The sequence below is a fragment of the Phyllobates terribilis genome, unplaced genomic scaffold, assembly GCF_046119375.1.
Source record: "Phyllobates terribilis strain yellow unplaced genomic scaffold, ASM4611937v1 Scaffold_11__3_contigs__length_659146591, whole genome shotgun sequence".
NCBI classification, from domain to species: Eukaryota; Metazoa; Chordata; class Amphibia; order Anura; family Dendrobatidae; genus Phyllobates; species Phyllobates terribilis.
In genome coordinates, this window is record NW_027362771.1 from 611,117,542 (window position 1) to 611,127,517 (window position 9,976).

The 9,976-nt window shown below is 42.1% G+C and overlaps 2 non-coding genes across 2 annotated transcripts; one reads left to right on the plus strand and one right to left on the minus strand.

The window, feature by feature from the left end:
• Positions 1-8,317: 8,317 nt before the first annotated feature.
• On the minus strand, positions 8,318-8,389 carry TRNAQ-UUG (transfer RNA glutamine (anticodon UUG)). The gene has a single exon. It is a non-coding gene; the product is annotated as a tRNA-Gln (tRNA).
• Positions 8,390-9,259: 870 nt separating this feature from the next.
• On the plus strand, positions 9,260-9,331 carry TRNAQ-CUG (transfer RNA glutamine (anticodon CUG)). Its single transcript has one exon. It is a non-coding gene; the product is annotated as a tRNA-Gln (tRNA).
• The last annotated feature ends 645 nt before the right edge of the window (positions 9,332-9,976 follow it).

A 9,976-nucleotide genomic window follows, 5' to 3' on the forward strand; every position in this document is an offset into this window, starting at 1 on the left:
TGTCTTCTGAGCAGTTTGTCAGCTTTTGGACACCTTTGAAGGTGTTTTCTATGTGTTTCTATGTGTTTTTGTTTGCCTGCCATTGGTTTTAATGGTGTTCGACGAACCGTTCGGTGAACATGCCATTGTTCAACGAACCGAACCCGAACCCGAACACTACGGGGGTGGCTCAACACTAATTATAACCACCCACGTCGTCCTGTGTTCACCAAAGAAGGGGTTCAGCAGCTCTCACAATCAATGTCCCAAGCCGGTAGCCTCAGATCTTGTCGGACGACGTGCAGTACCCTGGACCCTATGTGGCCACCTTTTCAGCGATGTAATTGTGGTAGTTGGCAGATGCACCTTGAAAGTACAGTAACCTCCGATTATCTAGCTGAGCATGAATTCTTCTCCACTAGTTTAGGGGCCGGTCCCCTCTGCGGTCTGATCCCTCCAAGTCCATGTAGATTCGGGCTCACGAGTGGCTTCCTGCACTTCCTGTGCCCCTGAGATCCCCTCTGTTTCTCTGGAGCCTTCCCTCTGCTCCCGTTTTCTCTCAGTCTGTTCTCCTGGGCCTCTCAGACTAGGCCCGCTCCTCCTGAGCAGAGCTCCTACAGAGTTCCTGCTCCCAACTCTGAGCTCCCACTCCAGCTCACTCTCCTCACACTGCACTCCTGCTCCCAGCACTGGAGCAGGAGACTGTCTTGTTCTAGAACCTTCTACCTTCTTTTTATACACCTTACTGATGGTACTTCCCTGAGTTACTTCCTCCACCCATACCCACTTCAAGGTTTCCCCTCTCTTGGTTCCCCCCCTTGCAACCAGAGACAGGGCTCAGCACTGTGCACATGCATCTTGCCCCTCCTGCTGGTCTGGAATCGTGTAGTGTTGGATGCAGGTGGGTGATTCCCAGGTAGTACTCCCTCCTTACCTGAGAGTCGGGTAGAACACCTCTGGGTGAGATGCAGTACCTCTGTGGAGACTGAACCTGCAGGGGCACCACATTATCATGAATTGTGAGTGATCAGTTCAGGAGGAGAAAGGAGCAGATTTCTCTACAAAGTTTCTTATTTTCACGTGTACTATTGATTTGTGAAGTAAAAATTCAAACAGCGGATCCACTTTATGTCCTGCATTACTGCACAAAATATTTTAGGAATTACCTTGTTGGAGAAGAAATTGCAGCATCTTAGGGATGTAGTTGATTTTAGGCTGATGCTACCACTGTGTATACTGACTGTACCATAATGCAAGGTCATACAATTATATGTTTCAGTGATATCTGAACATTTTTCCTACTAATTGACATTTATGGAGACATTGATGTGGATTGTGATGTAATTGTGCAGTGTGGGCTGAAAACACCGGTATCCTATTCTTGTCTTGCAAACTATTTTTAGAGGAGTCAAGAAGGATATCATGTTCATTCCCTTCTCTTTCTGTCTTGTCACCAAATTCTATGGGGTAACGTTTCTCCATGGGGAGAGTGACAAGCCACGCCAAGCATGTCAGAATCAGGAGACTTATACGTCATGCATACTCCTCTGGGAAATTAAATATGCAAATTGTCCGTTTGGAAAGGCAGAGAACTTGAACTCTAACCCTACCTATTGGAAGTAGCGATCCTAAAAGTTAATATAGACCCTGTAATGAGCCTTGCCTACTATAAAAGCTAAATCAGAATTTCAATTTACAGACATGGTGTTTTGGGGTATTGCCCCTCATCAGTGCAAAATATGAGATCAGATTTAACAAGGTGAGAACCCAAGTCCTTGGCAAATCACATGGTTCCATGGTGTAATGGTTAGCACTTGGGACTCTGAATCCAGCGATCTGAGTTCAAATCTTGGTTGGACCTGAGCTACTTTCTTTAATTTGCCAATTTCTAGGGAAGATTGGATTTTTCTGCCTCTTTTAAGATTTCTGGTGAAATTTTAATATATGAAAAGTTTAGCCAATATCGTCATTAAAAATATGCATTAAACAGAAAGCATGGAAATGCATAAATACATATCCCAGGTTGCGACTCCAGCTTCGTGCTTCAAGTACAAGTGACTATAGAAAAATAATTTTAAAAAAAGCGAGAGATTACAAAAGCATGAAAATAAATAAAAAAAAATAGTTTTGTTAACTTTGCTGGAAAAAAACTAAAAATTGCCGATAAACAAAAAAAAATAACATTTAAAAAATGATGCTGATGTAGACGTGGTAAATGTTACCTATTAAGAATTCTGTGTGGTATAACTATTTGTTTTAAGGGTATAAAAATTCAAAGTCTGAAAATTTGGAAATCTTCAAATTATTTTGGCAAATTTTCGATATTTTCATCAAAATACGCAAACATCATCCTAAATTTACCACCAGCATGAAGCACAATGTGTCAAGAAAAAAACTGTCTCCGAATGATTGGAATATGATGAAGCGTTTCAGAGTTATTACCACATAAAGTGACTCTTGTCAGAATTGTAATATTTGTCCTGGTCAGGAAGATGAAAACAGGATTCTGGGTGTTGGGGTTAAAATAATGAATGAAAAATAAAATAAATGTTAAAAAGGAAATTAATAATTTTTTTTTTCAGAAGATAACAAGCTTATTTTGCATGTGAAATAAACAACAAACAAGCACACACGGGGATCGAACCCACAACCTTGGCGTTATTAGCACTGCACTCTAACCAACTGAGCTAACTGGCAATGTCACTCTTGCCATCTTCAAGGGGTTTACAGACTTGTTCTATCACATTTAAAGCGCAACAGTTTTCTTTCTTTTTCTTGTTTTGTAGCCCACAGTGACAGGTGGCGTGCCCTACTATCTGCCGCATTTGAGTGTTGGCCATTACATTTGTGCTATGAAGAGTAATTGTTTATATTTTCTTTCATAAATCAAAAGAACAAATGTAAATAAATCAAGCAAGTCCAGTGTGGCACAGACAGACGGGTCTGGCTTTTAAAGGGATGCTTTTTAAGGGGCTAAAATGAAATATGCCAGAAATGGGCAAGAAGTGACCAAAAGGTACGGATAAATATCTACTATTTGACCTCACACTCTCTTTCTCATTTCTCCCTTACACTTTCATTATGCTTACCTATGCCCTTACTGTTTTTGCCCCACTAATTCTCACTCTCCTTCGCTCTCCCCAAACCCCAGCACCCTCTAACCAAAGCATCATCTCTCCTTCCCTCCTTCCTCCCCACCTAACCTCATCTACAGACCTGCTCCTCAACCTCAGATTGATCCTCCCAAAACATAAAACAAGCCGGACACTCTCCTTCTCCCACCTGCTCTCCCTCTCTCTGCTTCTCCTCACTGCTGGAGACATATGTCCCAATCCTGGACTCCCACCAATTCCCCCACCTATCACATAAAACCAACTGCAAACTACCACAACCTCTCTTATGCAAAACCGGTCCCCCTGACGCCCACCCCGCTGCTCCCTCTCTCTGGAGCACTGTGGAATGCCTGCTCTGTCTGCAACAAGCTCCATTTTGTCCACAACCTCTTTACCTCTCGTCATCTCTCCTTCCTGGGCATCACAGAGACATGGCTAACACACTCTGACACTGCCTCCCCTGCTGTGCTTTGTTACGGCGGCCTCCAATTCACCCACACTCCTCGCCCTGGAAACAGACATGGTGGAGGAGTGGGTCTTCTCCTCTCTAACAACTGCACCTTTAGCCCTACTCCTCCTCTTCCCTCCCTTATTCTCCCTTCTTTTGAAGTCCACTCTGTCCACATTTACTCTCCCTCCAACCACCAAGTGGCTGTTATATACTGACCCCCGGGCCCAATTACTGCCTTTATTGACCAATTCCCACCTGGCTTCTTTACTTTCTCTCTGCTGACATTCCCACAATCATCATGGCCGATTTCAACATCCCCACTGACACTCGCCAGTCACCAGCATCAAAACTCTTGTCGCTTACTTCATCCTTTGGACTTACTCAGTGGTCCTCCTCAGCCACCCACACAGACCGACACACACTATACCTTATCTTCACCTGACTCTGCTCCCTATCTAACCTCACTACCTCCCCCCTACCCCTATCCGACCACCATCTACTCACATTCTCATCCCTATCCTCCCCACCTGCCACCCATGCCAGGCAACTAGCACACCCCTGCAGAAACCTTGCAAATCTAGACACTCACACACTTTCTGACTCTGTTCTACCACTGACATCCATATCCTCACTCCATGACACAGACAGCGCCACCGCTTTCTACAATGCCACTCTCGCATCAGCTATTGAGTCGGTCGCCCCTCTTGTGCATGGCAGAGCGCGACGAGTCAACAGGCAACCCTGGCACAACAACCTCACCAAGCATCTTTGGCAAGCATCCAGGGTTGCAGAGCGGCGTTGGAAGAAAACACATATGCAAGATGACTTCACTGCATTCAAACAAGCAACATTTGCATTCAAATCAGCACTCACCTCTGCTAAACAGGCCTACTTCACAACCCTCATATATTCCCTATCCTACAACCCCAAACAACTATTCAACACTTTTAACTCTCTCCTCCGCCTTCCACTGCCCCCTCCGACCTCTGTCATCTCTGCTGAGGAGTTTGCCACACACTTCAAAAACAAGATTGACCAAACACGGCAAGTCTTTACTTCCCGACCACCACAATCCCTTTGTTCTCAACACCATTTCCCTACCCCCATAACCTCCCTTCCCAACATCACGGAAAAAGACCTTACTTGTCTCCTCTCCAAATCACACTTCACCACATGTGCACTCGACCCCATCCCATCCCACCTCCCCCCCAAACTCACCCCCACACTCATCCCATCCCTAACCCATCTCTTCAACCTATCACTAACTTCTGGTACTTTCCCCGCTGCCTTCAAACATGCCACAATCACGCCCATCCTCAAAAAGCCATCCCTTGACCCAACCGCCTTGTCCAGCTATCTCCCTATATCGCTGCTCCCATTTGCCTCCAAACTCCTCGAGCAACACGTTCACGCTGATTTTTCCTCCCACTTTTCATCTAACTCTCTCTTCGACAAACAACAATCTGGCTTCCGCCCCCACCATTCCGCCGAAACTGCCCTTACCAAAATCACCAATGACTTACTTACAGCCAAAGCTAACAGACAATTCTCTGTACTCCTTCTTCTTGATCTGTCCTCTGCTTTCGATACAGTTGACCATTGCCTCCTACTACAGATCCTCTCTTCCTTTGGCGTCAAAGACCTCACCCTATCTTGGATCTCCTCATACCTTTCTAACCGCACATTTGGCATCTCCCATTCCCACACTATCTCCTCACCCCGCCCCCTCTCTGTTGGAGTCCCTTAAGGCTCTGTCCTAGGACCCCTACTCTTCTCAATCTACACCCTTGGCCTGGGACAGCTCATAAAATCCCATGGCTTCCAGTACCATCTGTACGCTGATGACACCCAAATCTACCTCTCTGGCCCAGGTGTCACCTCTCTGCTGTCCAGAATCCCAGCATGTCTAGCAGCCATATCCTCCTTCTTCTCCTCCTGCTACCTCAAGCTCAATGTGGATAAAACTGAACTCATTAGCTTTTCCTCATCTCGCATATCTTTCCCACCTGATGTCTATATCACAATGAATGACATTACTCTCTCCCCTGCACCGACAATCCGCTGCCTCAGAGTAACCCTTGACTCTGCCCTGTCCTTCAAACCCCACATCCAAGCTCTCGCCACCTCCTGTCACCTCCAGCTCAAAAATATTTCCAGAATTCGTCCTTTCCTCAACCCTCAATCTACTAAACTGCTTGTGCATGCCCTCATCATCTCCTTCCTCCACTACTGCAACATCCTCCTCTGTGGCCTACCTGCTAACACTGTTGCACCCCTCCAGTCCATCCTCAACTCTGCTGCACGATTCGTTCATCTCTCAACTTGCTACTCTTCTGCTACCTACCTTTGCAAATTCCTTCATTGGCTCCCATTCCCCCAGTGTATCCAATTCAAACTACAAACACTGACCTACAAACCCATCCACAGCCTCTCTCCTACGTACATCTCTGAACTAATCTCCCGATATATTCCTTCACGTAACCTCCGTTCCTCCCAAGACCTCCTTCTCTTCTCCACACTTATTCATTCCTCACGCAATCGCCTCCAAGATTTCTCCCGAATATCCCCCATCCTATGGAATTCTGTACCTCAACACGTCCGATTATCCACCACACCTGGATCTTTCAGACGGAATCTGAAAACCCATCTCTTCAAACAAGCTTACAGCCTGCCATGACCTTGCTTGCTGCCACCTCAACCAACAACAACGGAACTTCTGCAACCCCTCAACCTACTGTCTCTGCCCCTTTCCTGTAGAATGTAAGCCCGGAAGGGCAGAGTCCTCTTCCCTCCGTACCGTTCCATCAATGTTAGTTTGTTTACTGTAAGTGATATCTGTATTTGGTATGTAACCCTTTCTTATGTACAGCGCCATGGAATCAATGGTGCTATATAAATTATTAATAATAATAAATAATAAATAAGAAACCTTGTCATATATCTTATCAGAGATAAGCAGATCTCTTCTTTCTGCTCTATTCTCAAGAATCTCAATTCTCGGGTAATATCTGTATTCAGTGAAGACAGACTTTCCCATTACTGAGATAGGAGATGACAGTTTTTGCCCATAAAGTTCTATGGAGAAATTTAACAGTCGTTTCAGGTGAACTTGCAGCAGAATGTCTATGTCGGCCTCTATCTCCTAATTCCATTGAATTTTAAAAGAGCTAACTGTTTTCTCGTATCATGTTAGGTTATAGGTTGAGATCAATGGAATTAAGTCTACATTCAACCTTAAAACTAAGAAACTGTAATGGGAAAATCTGTCTTCATTAATGATAAGCCGATAAAGCAAATTACGATTCGCCCCTTTGTGTGTTTTTTTTTACTGGGAAATTCAATGTAAAGTTCCTTATTGTGTTGTGGGTTGAACAGGAGGAGAAACTAAGAAAACGGCGCCTCCAGAAAGGAGGAAAATTCAATAATTCTTTATTGTTGAATCCATAAAAATGACAAACAGGGATATTAAATACCGACGCGTTTCTGGCTAATCACATACCCTTAGTCAAGAATTATTGAATTTTACACACCATTGAAAGTGCCACCTTCTCCGTTTCTGTTCTTGTTCATCCTCGCTGTACTGCACAAGCCAGAGACATGGCACCCGATGGTTCAACCCTCCCACCAATCCATGCAGAGTTAGCATGGTAAGATCCTTTGATTCTTTGGTATTATGCTCTGGGGTCTATCCCAAAGTAATAATGTTAAAGAGAAAAAAAATACTTACATTCCCCTCACCTGTTCTCTCCGGCCCCCTCTGCTCCTCACTCTCACCCTTTCAATACTCATTACATCTTAAGCTTGCCACCTCTCACAGGATTCTAGGTATGATGAGGTCATGGAGACTTACCAGAGAGACTTATATGCCCTGCATGCTCAAGCTCCTCTGGGAAATTAAATATCCAAATTGCCTCTTTGGAAAGGAAGAAGGCTTGAACTCTAGCGCCACCTATTGGAAGTAGAAAATCTAAATGTCAATATAGACCCTTTAACGAGTTTTGTCATATGACTTAGGATAAAAACCAAACCTGATTCTCAAATTGCAGACAGATTGTTTCAGTGTGTTGCCCCTCATCAGTCTATGAACTGATTTAGCAAGGTGAGAACCCAAAGTCTAAGAAATGTCAGATGGTTCCTTGGTGTAATGGTTAGCACTCTGGACACTGAATCCAGCAATCCGAGTTCAAATCTCGGTGGGACCTGAATTAATTTTTTAATTCTAATTTCTTTCATTTGCCAATTGACAATTTTTATTCATGTCAGAAGGGAAGATTGGATTTTTCTGCCACTTTTAAAATTTCTGGTGAAATTTGAATGCAATAGTTTAGCCAATACCTGCATTAAAGTTATTTATTAAAAATAATGCTTATTAAAAAACTTTATTTTCACCCCGTAACAAAAACACATAACATTAGCAATTAGAAATATACTTGATGAGGATGATAGGTAACTCACCAGCAAACATATTGAAAAACTGTAGTTAAAAAAGAAAAACTGCAACAGCCCAGAAAAAAATACTTTTTTTTGGCAGCTGTACCAGCAGACCTCAATAGATGGAGGCAGAGCTGGACACAAGCCTGACTGCTTAAACACCTGCCCGTGGGAAGATATGTAGGCTAAATACAGAGTCCAGAAAGGGGGAGCCCCTTCACTGTATATACATAGTCCAAAAAAAAAACAACCAAAGAAATGAGAATCCACTGTAGAATCTTACATGAAGACATTTTATAACCTAAGCCGAAGACATCAATAAAGTCTAAAAAAAAACCCATTTAGGTTCCACTGAGAGTCAAACTCAGATTGCTGGATTCAAAGACCAGTGTGCTAACCATTACACCATGGAACCTGCTTCGTAACAAGCTCCTGACTCTTATATTTCGTATATGAGCAAGAACCGTACACACCTGTAATTATTAATAATACTACAAACCCATAAAAGAATGTATTTTTCTCTATTAGGCTCATCAGGGACTTTTACGGAGTCATTTTACTTTCAGATAGTATTATATGTCACCAATGAAGATAAAGATATTTGCTAATCCTCTCATTTATTTCGATTTTATCAGAAATCGTAAAAGTGGCAGAAAGATCCAATCTTCCTTTCTGATGTGAATAGAAATTAACTATCGGTTTAGTAAAAAAAAAAATCCTACCCCTAATCCTGATATAATGTAAGCATTACATTTTCATGAATTTATTTTACTTACTTACATGCCATCCCAGTCCTTTATAGATGAAGTTTGGGTTTTACTAGTTAAAAGTCCAAAACAATTTAGAAGACTAAAATAGGACACCAGTGTTTTCAACCCACAAAGAACACTTACATCACAATCTACATCAACGTCCCCATGAAAATAAAATGTAATAAATCTTACTCTTTAACAATTGATGACTTATCTATAGGATAAGTCAAAGTGAGCATGATGACGGTCCACCACCCGGCATTCCCACCGTTCAAAATTGGAACTAATGTCCTTTCAATTCTTGAACTTCTGTCATTATTTACTTTCTTGACACAGGGAAAACTCTGCATACTTACTGTACCATAATAAAAGTTTATTGATGAGGATTGTGATGTAAGTGTCCAGTGTGGACTGAAAACACTGATGTCTGGTCTTGTAAGCTATTTTTAGGGGAGAGATGAAGGGTAGCTTAGTCTTTCTCTTCCCTTTCTGTATTCTCACTGTAAAAAGCCAAATTCTCCAGCTCATGCCATGGTTTCATGGTGCAATGGTTAGCACTCTGGACTCTGAATCCAGCAATCTGAGTTCAAATCTCAGTGGAACCTCAATTTATTTTTGTCAATTTCTGTGCACATCAGAAGGGAAAGTTGGCTATTTCTTCCACTTTTAAGATTTCTGGTGAAAGTATTTTTTTTAAATATTTAATGCAAATATTCATTATTAAAAATCTTTATTTTTAATAAATGTCAATATCGACCCTTTAACGAGCTTTGTCATATGACTTGATGAGATTAAAAACCAAACCAGTTTCTCAATTTGCATACAACTGTGTTTCAGGGTGTTGCCCCTCTTCAGTGCAAAGTATGAGCTCTGATTTGGCTGGATGAAAACCCAAATTCCTTGTTGTAATTGTTAGCATTCTAGACTCTGAATCCAGCGTTTAAATCTCAGTGGGGCCCAAATTGCATTTTGGTGCTAATTTCTTTCATTTGCCAATTGACAATTTTTATTCATGTCAGAAGGGAAGATTAGATTTTTTTACAACTTTTAAAATTTCTGGTGAAATTTGAATGCAATAGTTTAACCAATATCTGCATTAAAGTTATTTATTAAAAATAATGTTGATTAAAAATCTATATTTTCATCCTGTAACAAAACACACGTAACAATTAGCAATCAGAAATATACTTGATCAGGATGATAGATAAGTCACTGGCAAATATATTGAAAAACTAGAGTTAAAAAAGAAA